This window comes from Stenella coeruleoalba (assembly GCF_951394435.1).
Source record: "Stenella coeruleoalba genome assembly, chromosome: 17".
NCBI lineage: Eukaryota > Metazoa > Chordata > Mammalia > Artiodactyla > Delphinidae > Stenella > Stenella coeruleoalba.
Window position 1 is genome coordinate 16,586,818 of NC_137163.1, and position 23,586 is coordinate 16,610,403.

Here is a 23,586-nt window from a genome sequence, read left to right on the forward strand (position 1 = left end):
TGACCATAACAGACAGTTTCCTCCTCTTATATGCTGATGTGCCTAATTTATCACTCAGAGGTATCTTCTTGTCATTGGTGTTGGGGGGGTGTGTACTGTGTGCGTGTGTGAGGGGGTGAAGGGTGGCTGGCATTTCATGTCAAACTCATGTTCTACCTAAGTCTAGAAGCAATTCCTAGAGCAGTCATGCACCTTTATTTTCTTCTTGGGGTCCTCTCTAGTTTCACTCTTTCCCCTTCCCATAACCTCTGACTTCTTTGTTCTCAGTGTCACTGCTGATGGTTTGTAACGTTGGTGGCAAAGGAAGGAAAACGTTTATTATTATTTTCCCAAAGGGCCTGCTTGGTTAAGGCTGGGGGATGTGTGGCTTTGTTTTCAGAATTGGGCTTTATGTATATTTTGTTAAATTCCCCAAAGGCCTCTAGACACCAAGGACTAGAAAATGAAAAATGACTATTATTGTTACCCTATTTTGCCCAGGATCCTGAGCCACCACATGTTTCTGACTTCCCAGCCAGACTCCAAGCTCTTCCTTCACTGGCCATGAGCTGAAAGCCAAGGAGAGCTGTTTACTCCTTTTACAATAATCACAGAGGCATGCGTGGTCCTGAAAAAAATGGAACCTTGTACAAGTTTCTTTAAATCACACACATACTCTCCAGTTTTTGCAAGATGTGAGCTGTATTCTATCCTTAAAACCATAATTTATTTATTTATTTATTTATTTTATGCCGTACACGGGCCTCTCACTGTTGTGGCCTCTCCCGTTGCAGAGCACAAGTTCCGGATGCGCAGGCTCAGCGGCCATGGCTCACGGGCCCAGCCGCTCCGCGGCACGTGGGATCTTCCCAGACCGGGGCACGAACCTGTGTCCCCTGCATCGGCAGGCGGACTCTCAACCACTGCGCCTTTTTTAAATATTTTAAATATTTTTAAAATATTTTTTAACAAAGGAAAATTTCAGCCAAATCATTTGCTTCCTCAACACCAAACACTGTCATTTTGGAAGAATGCAGGCAGTGAGTTCACTTATTTACTTTCCATACAGACGTTTGCCATGCAGCTCCAGATCCTGATGATTCTTCCTTTATTTAGTTTCCCTTGAGATCTAAAATCAATCCACAAATAATTATTAAGTATCTATTGTGTACAAGACCCTGTGCTAGGCACGGCGGACATACGTGAAAGCAACTTGGTGTGGTGGGGAAAATAAAAACAGAAACTTTCTATCAGAAATCTAAAGACCTGCTTTCACTCCTTACAAATGGTGGTATTGTCAATTGTTTCTCTGACTTCCATTTCCTCACCTGAAGAAAGTGTCTCATCTTCTCATAGAACTGCTATAAAAGGTAATGTGAAGGTGCATGTTGAAGAACTTTATATGCTGTGATGTGCACACAAATGATAAAGATGGCCAGTTATTTGTAAAGTATTCTACTTTAACCTCAAGAAACTTAGAGCCTAGTTGGAAGAATCAGAGACACATATTCAAGAATTTAATAGCAATATAAAAGTTAAAAAATTACCGGATGGAGATTCCAAAGATGTTGCAAGACAACGTGTAATTAATTGCCAAAGAGTAGAGATGTGAGCAGAGAGAGAGACAGCAGTGTGCGCTGGATTCATCAAGGGACAAGTGAAAAGACGGCCCAAGCACCATGAGGACTCAGGTATGCATTCAGATGCCGTGTAGGTAGACGGTGAAGTTAGCACACAAATGACAGTAGTATCACACTGTAAAATTAAATTTCTGACATTCCGATAAAGTGCCTTAATAAGCAAAAGCGTTCATGGCAACTTCAGATCTTTGAATGCGAGTGTTGGAAACGGAGGTGGTATTACTCAGTTTACAAGACAGTTTACAAGAAAAGAAACGAAGGAATTAGAGAAAACCAAATTCAAATACTGACGGCCCCGTGTTGCCTTCCTGACCAATTTGCCAACTGTTGTGCCACTTTGGGCTTTTGCCTTCTGAAGGCTGGACAGTGATACTTACCTCACTGGCTAGTTAAAGAGTTAGTGGAGTTAACTAGGCAGAGGTTGAGTTTTATGCGTGATTGAGTGGGAATACGCCAAAGAGGGGAAACAGAGTGCCCAGAAGCCCTGAAGAGAGACACAATTTTGAACATCGGATGAGGGAAGAGAAAGCCAATGAGTCTGCAGTGTACTGGGTGGGTGGCTGCCTCTGGAGGGATAGAAAAGAGCGGAGGTAGGCAAGGACCTTGGAGGTCCCTGAATGCTATAGATCCCATCCTAATGAGCATTTTAGAAGCCAGTGGGTTGTTTGGAAGGCCTGGGGTGGGGGGACTGGTGGCAGAGGGAAAGAACCTGTTTGCAAACACAGGGAATTGCTTATTTTAGGGGATTAGGTGGAGTGCACTTCTTGATTCCAGCACACTGCCACTGGAAAATTGATCCACTTAATGAGTAACGTGGTAAACTAAGCTTAGAATTGAGGACTATGCTAGTCCAATAGTAATCACTCCCACTAATCTTTCATCTTGCCTTGGCCCCCTCCCATTCTCTGAAGTGAACTTTTCAACTCTTATCTTCAACCTTGCTGGAAAATAGTGTAACCTGGACTCGCAGACTTGGAGTAAAAACACTTGTGCTCAGGAATGACATTGAAAGGTGGACTACAGTTTTCAAGTATAATCCCAACCCAAGTCAAGTTGTATTTGGGACTAAGGAGATATATATATAAAACCTTGCCTTCCAAGTGCCAGTTTCTGAACTCCCATTTTTTTTGTGGCAGGGGGGGCTGCATTCATTACATAGGATGATGAACCCAGCAATCCTTGGGATAACTGACTGTGAAGAAAAAGACTGTGAAGAAGGACTGAGAACTTAAAGCCAAGGCAGGTCAGGACCTTCTCTGTTTTATGTAGTGTTTCTACTGCAATGAGTTTTCCTTAAAGTTAAAAGTAATACAGTTCCTCTTGTGTGTTTTCAACAACTCCATTAGGGGAAAACAAGCAAGAAAAATTTCATACACAGACTAAAAATTTCATATACAAACCAATATGCTAAGGGATTATGTCTAATACAGACATAATCCCTTAGCAGACAAACCACATGAAAACATAGGGATTCAGAAAAGACAATTTTGAGTCTGTGAACATATGCCAGTTTCCCCATAATCTGAAATGTATGGATCAAGAGGCAGAAACTAAGGTTTGTGCTTTTTATTACAGAGTCTCCATTTCTAAAACAGGGTTTGTCACATTATAAAAAAATAATTTAAAACATTATTTAAAGGAAAAAGGCAAGTGAGTTTATTTCAGTCCTATCCCCTCTCTGGCCACTGTCCTCACACATATATTCCTCATCCTGTTCTAGCAGAATTTGGTATAATAATCCAAGAGATGAATGAAGACTTCTAAACCAAGGAGGAAATTCTTTTTTTTTTTTTAAGGAGGAAATTCTTGCCCAAACCATATGCCTCTTCCTTTCTTTTATTTTTCATTCTCTTCTGATTGTTTTGAACAAAATTGTTATATAAGAATAAAGTGAAAACCAAAAGAGAATAACATATAGGGAAAAGATCTTATTCAAGTGCTAGCCTGACATCTGTTGTCAAAGATGTAACATTAAATAGCTGTGCAAAGTTGAATAAGGAAGAAAATTCAAATTGCGTTTGTTAGAGCACAGATAGGACTAGGGTAGGGAATAAAATGCAAAATATGCAAGAAATCTCCATGCATATTATGCTAATCACCATTTTCAAGCTACCTTTTTTTGTTCCACGGACACAAACTTTGAAATTACTGCATACTGCCAGAGCCCCCAAATGGGGTGAATGACTTAATACTTGGGGAACTGGAGTAGATGTCTCCTGTACTAGGTCACTGTTTTGAGCCTTTTTTCTTTCTACCCATGAAGACTTATCATTAAGAGTCCTAATTTTCTCTCCAAAAATTTCAGCAGTGGAGATGGTCAAATGTACCCATCACATAACATGCATTGTGCATGGTGTTAGGGACCAGAATGTGGCACTAGAATGCCTGTGTGTGAATCCTCCTTCTGCAATTTACTATGTGTGGTGACATAAGATAATTGCTTAACCTCTTTGTGACTCAGTTTCTTTTCTGTAAAATATGAGAACAATAGTAATAGTACTTATTGCATAGGGTGAGTGTATTATGTCAGTTAATATGTATAAAGGGTTTCAAATAATGCCAGGATTGTAATAAGCACCATTATTATTATTATTTTTAATTAATTATTTATTTTTGGCTGCCTTGGGTCTTTGTTACTGCACGCGGGCTTTCTCTAGTTGCGGTGAGCGGGGGCTACTCTCCGTTGCGGTGCGCAGGCTTCTCATTGCGGTGGCTTCTCTTGCTGTGGAGCACGGGCTCTAGGTGCTCGGGCTTCAGTAGTCGTGCCACGCGGGCTCAGTAGTTTTGGCTCACGGGCTCTAGAGCGTGCAGGCTTCAGTAGTTGTGGCACACGGGCCTAGTTGCTCCGCGGCATGTGGGATCTTCCTGGACCAGGGCTGTAACCCGTGTCCCCTGCATTGGCAGGCGGTTTCTTAACCACTGTGCCACCAGGGAAGTCCAAGCACCATTATTTTTATTATTATTATATTACTACTACTACTACCACCACCACTAATATTATTACCATGACTGAGCTCAGCTGTTCTTGAATGTGGGGTAATTGAGACAACCACATGCATTTGCAAATAAACACATTTTATATCTGATGAAACTGGAGTCCAGAGTGGTGAGGGATTCTGTCCAAGTTCATTGCATAAGTGGTATAAAACCACGACTCTCAGCTCCCAGACCACTGCCCTTTCTCCTCTTCTTTAAAAGGCTTTCAGCCTGGAAAACTTGGTAATGAGATTGTGTTGGTGAGATTTAGGAATGTATAGCTATTCTTGATCTTAAAGAGATTGGTAAAACTTCAATATAAACTCTGATTATAAATATTTTTGCCCACTTTTTATGTACCAGCTGCATTAAGTGAATGATCTGAAATCTTACAGGGTGCAAGTTGTTTCCTATGATACAAATGAATAAAGTGTGATTTCAGTTCAAGGACCACATAGCTAGAGCTAGAATCCAAACCTTTTCTAATATACCTCCAACACAGAAAAGAGCAAGAGAATGGGAGCCAGTCTATCTGAACTTTCTGGCTTGTTTCTTGTCATCTTTCTTTATCTGTTGTAAAGGACTTTAAAAATATCTGCCTTTAATTTTAAGGTTTACTGAAAGAAATAACCGAACTGTTCTAGAATTAAACCCACCCAAAGAAGTAGGCTGTGGAAGGAAGGAAGACTCAGAAATTTTGTGATCTGAAATAAGTGTTGCTGCCTTGCCATTTCCTGGCAGGTTTTTATGTTCTCTCTGTGGTGGGCTGTCACCTGTTGAGTCACCTTTCCGTTGCTAAGAGTCTCCTGCTACAAACATACTTATCTATAAGCCATAGCTTTCCTCATTCAGCTTAGAAGACATTATTGACAGCATAGGTACCAGCTCAATATTCAAGTCAACTTCTTTTTAAGAGAAACTTCAAATTAAATATTTGCTCACTAAATATACTAATCTATTCCTGAAATAGGAAAACTTTTTTCTACTTTCTTTTAATCTTTACACTTTTTTGATTCTAAACATTTTAGTCTTCTTTTACATTAAATAGTGGATCTAAATTCAACGTTATGATCAATATGGTGAACAAGAGATGGATAGATAGAAACAGAGATAGAAGGAGAGAGATAGTCTACCTGGCCATAACTGAGATGTGATGATTTGAAGGCAAGATATGAATGAAAGGAGCTATTAAAATGTATCCTTTCTGTGGTTGGTTTTATGGTAACGGTGGGAAGAAATTCAGAACAGGTAATTTGGAATCTCATCGAATTTATAGTTTGCCATAAACATATTGGCTCAAAAACCTCAGGTATAATAAACCCTCCAAGTGGAAACAATATTGGATGTTCAAATTGGTAATTAAGATGATTTGAAGATAAAGTTAAGACTACTATCAATCAGACATGGGCGAGTATAGACGTCCAGATTAAACGACCTGTGGGTAGTTTGTTCTTTTAGCTACATAAGGATGCAAAACAAACAACCCTGAAAGATTTAAACCCTAGTCCCTTCTCTTATGTAGCATGGCTACTACTTTTTATATGATAAAATATTTCAGAAACGTAAATAAAATATTCCAGAGGTCAAAGGACTTCCCAATCCATTTCATCAGGATTGGAAAAGATATAAGATTATTGAGCAGATGCTCAGTCTAGAAATAAATCCAGATGTAAAAGGTATACAATTGGGGATCCCCTTCAGCTCCTCTTTCTCTCCCTCACTTTCTATAACGGCCTTCCCTGGGGTTTTCTTCTTGAAGTTTTTGTCTCCTCCAAAAGACTTCTTTGTCTTCATCTGGTTCCCATTGATACCAGCTCTGTGCCAATGAGTCACACATCTATAACTGCCATTTTTGTTCCTGACCTGTTTGAATAACTGGACATTTCTACCTAGATGTTCCACATTTATCTCAAACTCACCATGCTCTAAGCTATACTCAAATTCTCCTTCTTCCCAACAGTCATAGAATCATAAAACTGTAATCATATCACTACTCTACTTAAAATACTCTCATGACTTCACATTGCCTTTTGAATAAAACAACCAACTCCTTGCCATGGCCTACAAGGACTTATATGGTTTGGCCTCAGCCTGTCTCTCTAAACTCATCTCCTGCTCTTCATTCAAATGAGTTCCCTCCTGCCATATAGGCTTTATTTCTGTTTGCAAACATGCTGAAGATTGTCCTACCTCTAAGCCTTTGGATTCCTTTTCTGTTTGGCTAGATTTTTGTTTACTTTGTAACTGGTTAATTAGAAAAAATGATAATAACATTAATATTAGTGAAAGAGTCTAGGTTGTATAAAGAACCCTGTAATAAAAAGTGTACTCTTCTTCTCTGGTGTATAACAAAGCAAAAGTCCTATATATTTTATCTTATATATATTATCACTGTAAATATGAGAAGATTTCTCACTTGAAGTCGGGATTTAAAATGCATCATTATGTAATGTCCCTCTTTGCCCCTAGTTAATTGTCTTTGCTCTAAAGTCTACTTTATCTGATATCAATATAGTCATGTCAGCTGTTTTTAATAATGTTTGTGTAATATATCTTTTTCCACCCTTTTAATTCCTACCTCCTCATGTTATATTTGAAGTGAATTTCTTATAGACAGAATATAGTTGGTGCCTTAGTCAGCTCAGGCTGCTATAACAGAATACTTTAGACTAGTTGGCTAATACAGATATTTATTTCTCACAGGTCTGGAGACTGGGAAATCTAAAATTAAGGAGCCCACAGGTTTGGTTCTCAGTGATGACCTACTTTCTAGCTTGCAGATGACTGCCTTCTCTCTGTATCCTCATATCCTCACATGGCAGAGAGAGGAAGCTCTGGTGTCTCTTTCTTTTCTTTTAAGGGCACTAATCCAAGCATGGGGGCTCCATCCTCATGACTTCATCTCAGCTTAATTACCCCCCACTTCCTAATACTATCACATTTGCGGGGTGGGGGGTGGGTTAGAGCTTCAACATATGAATTTGGGGGAAGACTCAAACATTCAGTCCATAACAGTTGGATCATGGTTGTTTTTTGTTTGTTTGTTTATTTTTTGTTTCTCAGATGGAGAATATTTTTTTAACTTTTATTTTATATTGGAGTAGAGTTGATTTACAATGTTGTGTTAGTTTCAGGTGTACAGCAAAATGATTCAGTTATACATCTCTATGTATTTATTCTTTTTTCAAATTCTTTTCCCATTTAGGTTATTATGGAATATTGAGCTTGTTTTGTTTTATCCACTCTGCCAACTTCTGCCCTTTTATTGGTACATTTAGACTACTTGCTTTTCGAATAATTAGTGGTATGTTAGGGTTTCCTCTGGGTTACAATAACATTATCAACTTTGATTTATTTAACATTTTAAGCTATATGATGTTTTACCTCTTCCAGTGTAGTGAAATCTTACTTCCATTTTGTTCTTTCTTGTCCTCATAAAAAATATAATTGTCTTAATTAGCCACAAGTAACACCATCCCACCTTCATGTGGATCAGAGTATAAATTTTCAAGTCCTGTGTTCTATGAGCTCTACCAGGATAATTAAATTTTAAAAAGGCACCCTCACATGTTTTCTCTCTGTCTTACGTGCAAGTGTCTGGTCGCAGCTCAAGGTTAGGGTGACTCTTATTCCTGCAGCACCTGCAACGAGTGGGGAGACCATCTTTACTGCTGGTTTCTGAAAGCTCATTTTGCCAATATTTCCTGGGCCATCTTCCAGTGGTTTTTGAGTGTGCTTTGAGGGCATTTATGGGTTTAGAAGTTGATTTATGTTTTGTTGTGTATGTTCAACACTACCTGTAACATCTTAACTAAAGCTATTTAATGTAATATGATGTGTATACATTTCTGTAAATTTATTTTTAAACCTGTATAAAACTTTAAGTTACTATGGTGATTTTTTCTGTCTGCATCAGAAAAATGCATCTGATGCATTTCCCTCTGCATCACATATTATAATTTTTGTTTTAACTATCAGATATGATTTAAGAGCTCATGAGGTAAAAGATCGTTTATTATATCTTTCCCTACTTTTATCCATTTCTTTGTTCTGTCCTTTATAAAGTCTAAAACCTCTCCGTCATCATTTTCTTTCTGCTTGGAAAACTTCCTTTAGCCGTTCTTTCAGTCAGTTCTGCTAGCAACAAATTCTCTTAGTTTTCCATCACCTGGGGGCCCCCCCGCCACTTTATACTTAAAGTATATTCTCACTGAATATAGAATTCAATTTTGACAATTATTTCTTTTGATCCTTAGAAAAATGTGCCATTCCCTTCTGCCATACTGGCTTCAGATGAAAAAAACTGTGGATTTGAATTGATGTTCCCTTACATATAGCATCATTTGTCTCTTGCTCCTTTCAAGAGTTTTGATTTGTCTTTTTCAGAAGTTTAATTATGATAAGTCTTGGTAAGGGATTCTTTGAGTCTATCTTATTTGCAGTTAGCTCAGCTTTTTGAATCTGCAGGTTGTATTTTTTTTTTTTTTTTTTTTGCCAAATTTGGGAAGTTTTCAGTCATTCTTTCTTCAAATAAATTTTTAACCCTATGTTCTTTCTCCTCTTTATCTGGGACACTGATGGTATACTATTAGATCTTTGTTACTGTCCTACAGATCCCTAAGACTCTGTTCTTTTCTTTCTTTTTGTAAGTCTACTTTTTCTCTATTGTTCAAATTTGACCTACGTTGTTAGATTTCACAAGCCGTAGCTATGTTATCTTGGGTATGTCACTTGCACGCTATGTTTTCAGTTTCATCAGCTGTAGAATGGGAAAATAACTACTATAAAAGATGACTGTTGTGATTCGTTGACATAATGATATATAGAATGTCTCATGCAGGGCCAGCCATACAGCAGTTAGGTATTCAAAATACACTAATTATTTTATAGCACTGCGTCACTGAAATTTTTACGTATCTTTAGTGCTTCATTTTTAATTACACACATCTCAAGGAGACTTTTTTCTTTAATAATTGCCCATTTCCCAATCTGATACCTTTGTATCACCCAGATAATTGCTTCTCTCTATATTAATAATACCTTGAAGATTTCTCTCCCTGAGGGCTCCTCTTTGTATCTGCTTCATCCGTGCTTTTAGCCCCAGGGCAGCACAGAAAGGAAGTTTATAGCCATTGTTAAACAATTTCCATATCTGTCCTATTGGAAAGAGGACCCCATACGGAGTAGAGTGTGGGTCAGATCACTCAGGCCTCAAAGCTGGGGATTTTACTTATCAACAATTTTGCTTTTATCACCCATTGTTATGTAGGACACACACACACACACACACACACACACACACACACACGCACACGCACACGCACATGCGCGCGCGCACCAACTGTGACCCAATTCTAGTTTGGATTCTTGCATGAAAAATTCTCTGAAATTCTGTGAATACTTCCCCAAGTGCTGAGAGGGCACCTTTATTTATTATGGTCTCCTTTCCCCCAGGGCTCTGTGGTCTGGGAAGGAAAACTGGAGTGCCCCAGCTTATACTTAGCATTTTATAATTACTAGCTGAAACCCAAACCGAGGCTTTCTAGGCACTTGCCTTCCTTAACACATCTGGCAACACCCTCCCCTTTTTCTCTGGTCTGGGCCTGCAAGAGCAGCCTTGGATAAATAAACTGAAGCATGCATGTGGTCACCAAAGATCTCTGAAAAGCAGAATGTAACCAAAGCAGCTCAAGGGCCTGCTGTGCCTTTGTTCACTGTCTCTCAGAGATGTAAGCACCTGGAGGTGTATATGGCAAAATCATTGCTGTTCTAGCTGGGTCCACACTTTACCCCAAAAGTAACTCTTGTCTGGAAATAGGCAGCTAAGGCATCTGCATTTCTGGACGGAGAAAATTGTTATTAAGGTCCTGATATTTTATATGTATTTAAAACAACATTTATTGAGTCTCTGCTTAGTGTTTGAATTGTGGTATTTTGGATTTTACCAAGGTAAGCAAAGGATCTTTAAAAGGACCTTGTTGGCTGAGACAGTATTTAAGTACATAAAACATAAAGGGAGAAAGAAAAAAGAAAACTAATATTTATTGGGCATTTATTCTGTAAAAGGGCCTGAGCCAACCGGAATTTGTCACAGTAATTTGCAAAATGAAATCATGATAGTGGGACTGTGGAATTGGAATGCTGGTGCTATAAGTAGAAATTTATTGTTAATTCTATCCTCAGGATATAGACGATAGAAAATATTTTTATATGAGACAGGATGTAAAGAAGAGATTTGCAATGAATTAGATACCTAGGGCATGATAGGGCTATTCTGGGAGGTATTATTTCTGTTTTACAAATGAGGAAACAAGTCTTGGAGAATCTTAGTATGTTTAATTAATCCATTATCTCCCTCATTCATTCATTAACTATTTACTGAATGTTTACCATGTGCTTGCTAAGCATTCATTCTGGAAAATAAGAATTGATCAATAAACACAACTGGAAAATTCCCTGTCCTCTCCTCATAAAGCTTACATTCCAATGGGTAGAGACAGATAATAAATGAGATAAGGAACATAGAGCACATGGGGTGGTGATAAGAGATAAGAAGGACAAAAATCAACATGGAATGAGAGAGAGTACATGGTGGAGAAAGATGGTGATTTTAAATAGACTGGCTGAGAAATGTTTCACGGAGAAGGCACCGTTTGGATAAAGGCCTGAAGGACCTGAAAGAGAGAGCCACTTAGGTATCTGAGGAAAGAGCAATACAGGCAGAGAGAACAGCAGTTGTGAATCTCCAAGCTTGGGGGTTCCCAGATGTTTTTTTTTTTTTTTTTTTTTTACATCTTTATTGGAGTATAATTGCTTTACAATGGTGTGTTAGTTTCTGCTTTATAACAAAGTGAATCAGTTATACATATACATATGTTCCCATATCTCTTCCCTCTTGCGTCTCCCTCCCTCCCACCCTCCCTATCCCAGCCCTCCAGGCAGTCACAAAGCACCGAGCTGGTCTCCCTGTGCTATGCGGCTGCTTCCCACTAGCTATCTACCTTATGTTTGGTAGTGTATATATGTCCATGCCACTCTCTCGCTTTGTCACAGCTTACCCTTCCCCCTCCCCATATCCTCAAGTCCATTCTCTAGTAGGTCTGTGTCTTTATTCCTGTCTTACCCCTAGGTTCTTCATGACATTTTTTTTCTTAAATTCCATATATATGTGTGAGCATACGGTATTTGTCTTTCTCTTTCTAACTTACTTCACTCTGTATGACAGACTCTAGGTCTATCCACCTCACTACAAATAGCTCAGATGTTTGAGGCATGCCAGGGAGACCCCTCTGATTGGAGCAGAGTGAACAAGGGGAAGTACAAGAGGAGGTTAGAGAGGAAGCAGCGAGGGCATCAGATCATGCAGGGCATTATCAGCCATTGTAAGAACTTTGGCTTTGAATCTGAGGGAGATGGGAGGTCATGCCATCAGAGTGGCACAATCTGGCTTGCATTTTGACTGGATCTCTTTGGCTGCTATGCCAAGGATGAACCGACGGGCAAGGACAAAAGCAGGGACCTCTCATTAGGAAGCTTAACACCATCACTCAGGTGGGTGGTGATTACGCCCAAGGTCATATACATAGTGGTGGCAGAGTCAGTTGTTTACACCTGCCATGTCTGACTTTCCACCGTGTGATGGCACATCCCGGGGCAGATGGTCTGACCAAAAGGCCACTATTCATGGATGTCCTTGATTTCTTTTCCATGTGTGGCCAAGGCAGAAAGTTACTTTGAGACCTGTGCTATTTTGAAATTTTTCTTAGCTTATTTTGTAGAAAAAATTCAGAGAAAGAGTATCAGCATATAATTTTAAAGCATGTTTTAAATTACATAAATTTTACACTACAATGAGATTGGATTTGGTTGGTCTTCTTTCCTCAAACTTTGCCTATTATCGTGTATAACCTGTAAAGGCCTTGAAACATAGACCTTTTTTGAGCCTCTTTAAAGCTCCAGTTGATCCCCCTTCTGGATTTTATGTGCCTTTTTTTAGCTGATTATCAGCTCAGAAACAAAGTTCCTCTTCTTTTCCACTTAAGTTCCACTTAACAGCAGGAAACATGGGGCCACCCTTCACATTCTCTCTGTGAGGAAAGCAAGGAGATGAAACCTCATTGTCTGGAAGTCGATTGTTTGGTAGCAGCTAACCACATTACTTTAGTCCTGCTGAAAGGTATTCATGGAAGAAGCGATTCAGTGTCGTTTCCTCTTCTAGAAATGATGCTGAGGGCTCAAATACTATGTACATTCACCTTATCTTCTCCATCCCCAAGACTCTGCCTTAAAATGGGAGAAAGATAATAACTGTGAGTTGGATGTCAGGCTTTGTAGGAAAAAAATGGAATTTGAATAGTGCATCTTCACATCCCCAGTATATCCTGTTTTAGTCATTGAATTGGTCTGTGTCAGAGTCAAAGGACAGCCAGGATGTATTTGGAATGTGAAGGACTAGACTAGGAGTTAGGTAAGTCCTCTCTTATGAGTTCTCTCAGGTGTTTATTCATCCACTGGTGCACCAAACATTTGGTAAGCATTATCTATGTCAACATTATACTAGTGCATGCAGAAACAGCAGTAAATGGGAGAGTCCAATCCCTGGTCTTGTTCATAGCTGACAGAGGTATAGACATAATGATTAAAAAAAAAAACAAAAACCTTCACAAGTATATAGCACGTTAAAAGCAGTTGCTATTCATTAAGCCCCTACTAAATGCAACTAGAAACTATACATATGTCCTCAAGACAATAATATTAGGTCCTGTTTTTAAATTTAATTTCATAATGAGGAAAATGAGATATAGGCAGTTGATTAACTTGCCTAAGGCCAACAGCTGGTGAATGGTGAATACTGGCTTCAAACCAAACTTGTTTGACTTAAAAGACCACCAAGGGACTGCCCTGGTGGTCCAGTGGTTAAGAATCCACCTTCCAATGCAGGGGATGCGGTTTGATCCCTGGTTGGGGAACTAAGATCCCATATGCTGCGGGGCAACTAAGCCTGCACGCCGCAACTACTGAGCATGCGCACTCTAGAGCCCATGCGCCGCAGCTACAGAGAAGCCCTCGCACAGCAATTAAGACAGGACGTAGCCAAATAAATAAATAAATAAATATTAAATAAATAAATAATAAAATAGAAGACCACCGAGCCCTAATACATCTTCATCTGGCACTTAACTAAGCTTTCATATCAAATAGCACAATTAGAAAATTATTTTATATATATATATATATATATATATATATATATATATATATATATATATATATAAAATTTAGTTAACACAAAAACCCTGTGAGGAAGAAGGGTTGGCTTTCTTTGAGTCATAGGATATGACCTGGCCCAAATGGATGACGAGGATATGGAATGAGACCCCCAAGAAAGTCAGTGAAGATCTGTGACACCTAAACATTGATATTAGAGCAAAAGAGAGAAAGAAGAAATGATCAAGGAGGTAATATAATCAAGAGAAAGCCCTCCTTCAGTCTGTTGACACTTTCACTTTCAAAATGCTTTCTATGGAAAATAAGCTATCAGAATATCACATTTGCTGTGGTTGACTAAAGATATTGCAAATGAACCATGTTTTTCTTAAAACTTAGCACATATATTTTGGTTGATTGCTTAGAAACTGGATACCAGATTGTTTTGAAAATATTAGATCAAAAGAGGAAACTGTAAGAAACATAACACTGAATGGGAAGTCATAGAATTTGCATGGTAATTTTAGTCTGTTTGAGTCCATTTTCCTTCCTGGACCTCATTGTTCTCATCTGTTAAATGGTACTGGTTTCCTAACTAACCTTTGAGTCTATGAATTCTGTGAATTGGAGAATCCTTTGAACCAGTAATACATTCACAATGAATGAAGCATTTTCATATCCTCATTTGATTTGATTCCTATAACAGCCCTGAAATAAGTCAGATGGACATAATCACATTTTATAGATGAAAAACCAATGATTCTCACAAGTTCACTCATCTGATAAGTGGGGAAGTCACCACTCAAATAATTCAGGTTTTCTTTCTACTCCACCAAGACTGGGTCCTTTCCATCAGTAATTATTTATTGGCTAACCTGACCAAGGCATTATATTTTTACTGTGGTGACTACAGTGATGAATCAGATATACCTACTGCCCTCAGGAACCTACAGTCTAGTAGAAGCAAATACAAAATTAAATTAGAGTTTAAAAGGTAAGTGTCTTAGGAAAGTGAGAGCTTTATGTTGGGAGAATCAGGAAGTTTTGTCAAAGGGGAGGTATCAGTTAGGTATGGGAAGCATGGATGAATATTAGCAAGTTGAATGAGTAGAAAAGGACATTCAAAATAGAAGAACAAATGGAAACAAAATTTTAAGATTAGAAGGCATCAGGTTTATATGAGCAACAGTCTGGCGGGAGCTAATGGTGCCTGAAGGAAAGGAATGACTTTAATTCTTGAGTTAGAGGAAGTTGTCTAGAGAATTTGGATTTTTTCCAACCAGTGTCTCTTTGATGATGATTAGGCCAAAAAGCCAGAAGAAGCTTTCTGAGAAATTCTTGGACAGAATGACTTAAGTACACTCATTTTCTGAAATATATGAGCTATATCCACCATAATTGATCCATGGTCTGTAATTTACTTGAGAAAATTGCTTCAGCCAAAATAGTGTATGTGTGAGTGTGTGTGTGTGCGTGCTTGCATGTGTGTGAATCTCTATCTAATCTCTACTCTAGGGTTGATTACTTGATCTAATTGGGAATTTACATGCCAGGTTTTTGATCATAAACCCTACCTCAGAGGCAGCCACCACACAGGTGTCAACTCCCTTTATCTCCATTTGAGACCCAAAAATATAGTGGTTAAACTAATAGATGTTAAAGGGGGGTTTAATTGGTGAAACAAGAGCATGATGGGGATGAGAAATGAGTATCAGTAAAATTAGTGAGGTTGGATATATGTGGACTGGCTACAAATATTGTAGCTGAATAGAACAGAACCATAAGCTTAATTTCTAAGAACTTCTCTGTCCAACTTTGGATTTGGACAATTCATGGGACTCCAGCCAGACTTTTTGTCCATATCCCAGTGAGAATATGGTCACACTCATCTCAGGTGACCCTTTTATTTAAGCTGCTCCTAGATCACCTGAAACAACAGAGAACCGGGATTCCACTGAACTTTTACAAGACGTTATATGACTTTTTGCTGTTTGCCAATAGGTATCAACATGTGTAGCTGAATTGGGGCCCAGACGAACTTGTTTTTATTTTAAACTAGTAGTGAAATCATGAAGAGAAGACCCACAACCCTAACGTATCCCCAAAATCTACTTAACTAAAAAAATTAAAAAACAAACAAACAAAAAACCCTCAAGAATTGACAACAGCCAAATTGGCTTAGAGAAATTTGCAACGAAAACTTCTGAACCTCCAAGACCAAGCAGAGCCCTTCAATGAGGCAAATTCTGGCAGGCAAACTAAGGGATAAAGATTAACCTGCCTTTCCATCCCCTGGTCCCAGAGGTAAACGTTTTTTGAGGCTAATCCTGGGGAAGGGAGGTCTGAACTGGACTGAGCCTGGGAAAGGGAACATTTAGAGCAGTAGCTAGGACTTAGAGGGGCTCTAAGCTCTTTATACGAATTAGCTCATTTAATCTCTAAAACAACCCTCTGAGTTTATATTTTATACAAATTTAATAGACAAAGACTGAGGCACAGAGAAATAAAATGTTTGCCTAAGGTCATGCATCTGGAAAGCGGCAGGGCCAGGATTCAAATCCAAGCAGTATGTCCCTAGAGTCCTTATCTTAATCATTGCCTCCTACTGCCTCACAAGCAACAGATTAGAAAGTTCCTGGGAGGCCGCCTCTTGGCATCTTTCCCCAGCCAGAGAACCAGGAGGTCCAGTGCCTTTTTTGGGAGCCTAAGGTTCAGAAATAATAATCTATTCCTTTAACTGTGGACATAATCTAGGTTTCAAGTTTAAAAGCATTTTATTTCACATCTCTTGCCTCACCCCTTCCTTCCAAGAACCCTGGGAGGTAGACAGAAAAGAGACTGTTGCCTCTGCTTTACTGATCGTTAAAATGAGCCTTAGGGAATTTAAATAAATTGTTCGATGCCACATAACTGGAAAGTGATGGAGTAAAGATGATATAACCCAAATGAGTCCAGGTGGAGGTGGTGACAGCCTCCAGAGTTACCATGAGATGACTCTTTGTGGTGACCAGTATTTGTTCCCACCTCTCTGTCAGTCTCACACACACAATTACCTATTTTACATGGATGTTACTTGATAACTTTCAGAAGAATTTTTCCATACGCTGTCTTATTTAATTAAGTCTTCACATGCACCTAGATTGTGTGAGTATACACACATGTGCGTGTTGTGTGTGTTGGGAAGAAGGGGATATTAGCCCCTTTCTCAGCTTAGAAAACTCAGCCTCATGGAGAGTAGAGGATTCTCAAGCCTGCAAGATTAGTGTGTATCAGAGAGATAGAACTCAAATGCACCCATAAACTTGTACGTGTATTGAGACAAATTCGGAGCTGTAATGTTACCGATAGGATTTATAATGAAGTGTCTTCAGTATTTTATTCCCCTCTTTCTCTTTCTTCCCTTGGACTAGCTCCCATCCCTCTTAAAATCACCTATCCCTTTTGATTTACTAAAATGTTATTACCATTCAGAGCCAGCAGAGAGAGATCATTAAATACTCTTAAAACAGAAAGCATTTTGTCAAGAAACACATGTTGTGTCTCCTCACCAAGGAAACGTGGAATTGATGACGTGAGTGGAGGAATGCCTTATGACTGTTTAGCAACAGCCTGTGACACACAGCTACACAGTCAGCGATTAGAGGGAGTGAGGGGTTGTCCTCTGACCTAATGTCACAGTCCTTCCCACCATTATAGGCTTTTGAAACATTAACAGGAATTGAAGTCACTGATCTCAGCAGATTGGTTGGAGAGGAAACGGAGCATCGGCTGGCAGAATGTCTGTCTCAACAAATTCTTATGACTAAGGAAAGTCTTTTATATTTGAGATCTTGGTTTCTTCCTCTGGAAAATGGGAATTAAAGTAACTTAAAAGATTGAACCAATTCATGGCTGATTTGCCCCGTAAACCCTTAGCCTTTGTGACCCGGTGATAACGCTGCACAGGCACCTTGGCCTTAGCCTCAGCCTTTTAGCCGAGGATGAGGTGATTTATGAGGGAATTTGCATAAGCAAACAAGTCTCCAACTGTAAACTGCCTGCCCCAGAGTTTCATGGTTCACTAAGGATTAAGATTCTTGGAGCTCCTTCTGGGTGGCTAGAGGCTCTGACAGATATACTTTCCCAGTTAGTTTCCTGACTGTGGTAGGTATCACTTCACTTAGTGGCATGATGAAGTGTGACTCTACCCAGGCGGAGTGAATTAAAGATCCCTGGCTGTGGAGCCTCAGGTTCTGTGGAGCTTAATCCCAAGGCGACTTCCTTTAGGGGAAACTTCTTTCTCTGCGATGTGAAGTAGCTACAGGAGGGATTACAAATTATCAAAGATTAGACCACGACCCATCTGTTTGGTTTGTAGAGATTCTCTAAGAGTAATGGCCTCATTGATGCTACTTCACAAATGAGAGTGTAGGACTAGATTCGTGGAATGACAAAATGCAGGGTGGCAATGAACCTGATCCTTGAATCCCTTATTTAATATTCTGCTCAAACATCAAGGGTACACTGAAACTTTCACTGATATGGAATACACTGAAAAGTGAGGTAGATTATGCTACTCTCAAACAACTTGATGGCAAGTGTGTTACACTGACAGGGACTTTTTTTCTCCTAACCCTATATCTACTAGAGTCATATAAAACAAGTTGGGTCCCACTGACATGACAGACCTTTATAGACCTTTCTATATTTAAAAGCTTCTGTTATATAATCTTTATGTCTCCTCTTCATTTTGTTTACTACCCTCAACTGATCCCTTTGTTCCTCATATAACATGATTAGGTCTCTTAAAAAAAAAAATATATATATATATATACACACACATACATATATATATTCATATATGACATAAAAACAAGTGTATAAGATTTATATGCACATAGAATAAAATAAGAACGAGACTAAACAGATTTCATAACTCTTAATCTAGTATAGATTTTATTGTTACCTTTGTTCACTTAGTAACTAATGATCTTCTGAGTCATTTCTAGAAACATAGAATGCTAAAATTGAAAGAGATATTGGAAATCGTCACATTTTTTCCCATATCTTTTGTGCAAGAGATATTGAGTCTCTCATACCACTATGAACTCACGTGGTCTGTCTAATAATCACGCAAATAAATTCCCTGGAAATATGAGCTCTAACATTTGTCCTTTGCCTAACATCAAAAATTACAAAACGTCGTGCTTCACACAAAACCATCAGTGGTCATCTCGGGTTTATGTACACCCACTTTATGGTAGTGTTTCACTGTATTTATAATTTGTGAAGTCTATGGCTAGGTAACTATAGTATATTATTGCTTAGAGTGAATTAAGAGCAATAGACATTGGAGGGAAAACTATGACTAAATCAAAGAAGCCTATACTCTAGGGTTTGGAAAATAATTTGAAAATCATCTAGTCAACCTCCTGTCTGGGTCATTCATACCATATTTTGGCCAGTTAGAGAACCAGTCTCTGCGTGAATATAACTGATGATTAGATGCTGGTGTCTTCTGGACAGTTGTTCCAAAACTTATCTAAAAAGGAACTAAAATTGTCTCCCCTGAGACTTGTGATCAGGGAACCTAGTTTTCTTCTTTGTTGTTTGTAAACTGTTCTATTGTCAACAACTTAACTGCAAAATCAGGGCACCATTCTAGGAAATCGGTTCCATGCAGATGCTGGTCAGCTGGGTAAATCTTAGGCAGCTGTATGGTCAGCACTCAGGAGTTATAGTGACCTGTCACCACTGGCAGAGTGATTTCTGCAGGGGCCGCCTCATTATATGGGAAAATGCCCTCAAAGGGCAAGCCTGTTTCTCGTCCTGGCAGGCCTGTCACATCGGATGTTAGAGGAAAGAGCAGCAAAGAATTGTGGCTGAAAGAATGTAAATTTTGCCTGTGGAGAGTCACTGAGGGCAATTCTCCTGAAAAGGATTATTTGTCAACTGCAGTAAGACTCTTTGTTATTAGAATTTAATTGATATTTGCTACTGGAGAAGAAAGCTGAAAACAGGATATAAGGCAAGCAATTAAATCTCTTCAGTAAAGTATAGTTAATGAGTTGTCAAATTTGGTAGAGATTATTCCCTCTGACTCCCGTTTTTTTTTATTGTAAGGATAGGTAGGGCTTTCTTACTACCCTGGGGAAATGTCGAACCATCACAAGAGAGGCAAATTAAATCAAATAAGGCCAGGCAGCTTTTGTGCAATCAAAAGAACAAATACTAGGCGTCAGGGAACCCAGGAATTTAGCTCAGGTTGTTTAATGGCTAACTGTGCAACTCTTTTTCTGGGCCTTCATTTATTCACCTTTCCATTGTGGGGGAGGACTTGCTCTCTAAGGTGCTTCTAAGTCTTGTGTTCATATTTTATACAGTTACGTACAGAATAGCAGAGTAGATAAGAACCAAATATATCTGGTGTGGAATCCCTGCATCCCCAGTAATTAGCTATGTGATCTGGGTTAAGTTAATTAACCTCTGTAAGTATCAATATCCTCCTTTGTAAAAAAGGCCAACATATACATATCTCATAGAATTTGTTAGAACTAAAATGAGAGAATACACGTCAAATATTTGGCAGGCCTGGAAGATGGAAAGTAATGACTAAATATTGGCTATTTTTACTACTAATCTGTTTCATGACAGTTTTTTAAACTACGGTACTAGCCTAACCACCAGAGGGCACTGCATGGATAACAGCCAGATTTTTCATGGAAGCTGGATACACCTATTTGCTGTTTGAAGCACTTGACTGCCTGCTACCTAGAAATTTCAGCTCTGGGCACCTGGTTTCCTTGTGCCTCCCATGCCAGTCTCACTCAGTACTGTGAGTGTGGCAATGTCTTCAGTCTAGGCTACTCTATCTCTGCTCGCCTTCTCGAGGATTCCTCAGGTGACAGAGTGCTCATTCAGAAAGAACCCAAAAATAGAAGAAAAAAAAGAGAACAGCCATTTATTGACGTGCAGTCATAGTATTAGTCATGTCTACCATGCATCAGTCACTGTATTAGTCACTGCAATATGTTTTCATAACACAAAGGCAATTCAGAAGTTATCATTCCCACTTTACAGAAGGGAAAACTGAAACTCATAGTTTAAGCTCTTTGCCTAAAACGACAGAACCAGTAAGTACTAGAGGCATAACTTAAAGCCATGACTGCTTGAGTCCGAAGTCCAAGATTCACCTTGCTGCCTCCAAAGCTGTGTTGGGATAAAACCACAGGATACTGATCATGGAACAAGCCAACACTGCCCATTATCTCCCCTACTATTTAACATTGTATTGAAGGAATTAGCTAATGTGGTTATGTTATAAAAAGCAAATAGAGGGAAAAGGAAAGGTGAAACAATTTGTATTTACAGATTAGAAAATTATAAATCTGGAAAACCGAAGTAACTTAATAGAAAAGCTACTACAAACAAGACAATTTAGCGAAGTAGAGAGATGAAATTTGCATAGAGAAACTTACACATATACGAACATAGTCAGATGGAGGAAATAATGGAAGAGCAAACCTAATTTTCAATAAGGATATAAAATGAAGTGAAATAAAACAAATGCATAAACTTACAAAGAAAAGTAGAAAACCTGTATTAGACACACACTTAAAAGACATAGAGGTAAATTGAATAAATGGAAAAGCATTCCATATTCTTGGTGAGGATGCCTCAACATAATAGAGATGACAATTCTCCCTATGTTAATTGCTCAGTGTAATGTGATCCCGATGACAATGTCCTTGGAGCAACACAAATTGATTACAACATTCATTTGAAAGAACTTTTGAAAAAAAGAAACTAAAACTATGTAAATACTGAAGTAAAACATGGATGGCTTCCTTTATAATCCAGGCAATAGAAAAAATGATCTAGTATAGCCAAAATCTAGATGTCCTAAGGAGAAGTTTGATAAATCTGAGTACATAAAATTTAAAAGGTAACTTTCCATGGAAAAAAAAAATTAAAAAGTAAAAAAGCAATTCTCAAACTGGGAATAAATATGTGAAAGTTATATCATAAAATGCTATTTCACTGATATATAAATATCTTCTGAATATTGAGAAGAAAAAACAATCTGAAAGAAAATGAGTGAAAGATATGAACAGACATTTCATAAAAAGACATGTAAATGGGTCACAAACATTTGAAAAAGAAATAATTTTATTTATATAAGAGAAATTCAATTAAAACTATATTGAGATACCATGTCCCTTGCAACAGATTGGCAACAGAGTCCAAATGTTTGAAGACATATTTGTTAAGGCAATAGGGTACTGAAAATCTCATACATTGTTAGTAGGATTGCAAAATGTCACAATTCTAATGAATGAGAAGTTAGCAATATCTAGAAAAATTCCATATGTATTTATATTTTGATGCAGAATTTCTACTTCTTGGGCCCTACCTTGAAGATACCTTGGCAAACCTATGAAAGGGTGCATGCTCAATGATACATGTAGTTATAGCACTAATTGTAAAATAATGAAAATCACTCACATGTTTATCAGGAATCATCATGCATCGAACTGAATATACTATTGTATATCTACCACCTATAATATACTGTGATATAAAGAAATGTCTTATATCTTCATTGTCTTTACACAAGCATAGACCATCAAGGGAAAAACCAAAAAACAGAAAGGAATGTGAACAATATATTCATTTTTAAGTTTTTACTTTCAATAAGATACAATGGAAGAATCAACCAAAATTTAATAAAAAAATGATTACCTACTGGAGAGGTTAGAAAAGAGGGGAAGGAACAGGGAAGAAAGACACACTTCTCTTAATCTTGTTTTATAGCCCTGTGAGACCATGGGAATATTTCACTAGTTAAATGAACAAAATTTACATCAAAAAAAGGCATCTCTAAAAATTGAAATAAAACAAAAACAAATCCTCTTACTATGTTCATATAACCAAATTAAAAATATAATCATAGTGATTTAAAAAGACAATGTTTTGACTATACAGCTTGGATGAGATATATGAAAAGACAAAAAAGTATAACAAAGGAGTCATACCTTGCACTCAGCAGTCCAATTTTCAGTAATAATATAGATAATGTTATTTGGAAACACATACAGAGACATATATAAAGCAAATAAGTGAATGTATCAGGAATCATTAAGTATCAGATTTTCAGTGTAAAGAGTCAAGAGATACAAATACAAAATTAGAGTTTAAAAATTATATAATCTTCTATTTGAATTGAAAATTTTATACCTTTATTATTTCTTTCCCTTTCTACAAAGAAATGCATTGATTCTGGAATGCTGTGATCGCATTTTTTAAAGATCACTATGAAGATTCTGAATTGAGAATGCATGTAGGAAGACAAGAGTGGCTAATGCAGTGGATGAGTTGAGAGCTGGTATTTGTTTTTACTGGAGTAGAGATGGAGAGAAATGAACAGGACTTATAGAATAGGGATGACGTGAGAGTAATGAGAAAAAGAAATAAAAAATGAATCCTAGATTAATGCCTTGAGCAACTGAATGGATGGTAGCTGATAAGCTACTGACTTTCTGTACCTCACTTTTCTTTTTTTTGCAAAAAGAAGCTGGATTACATAAAATGTTTAACTCCAGATCTGGAACTCTGAAAGTGGACAAGATAATGCCAATTACAATTTCAGAGGGAGGTGATAGTTAATGAAAGATAACTAAACCTTTGTGTAAATTCATAGAAATAATTTGCATATGGGAGCTCCATAGTGTTTTCAAAACATTTAGATATTTGCAAATCTCTGGATGTTTGACATTGAGAAGGCCACCTGTCTTCTCTTGGTACC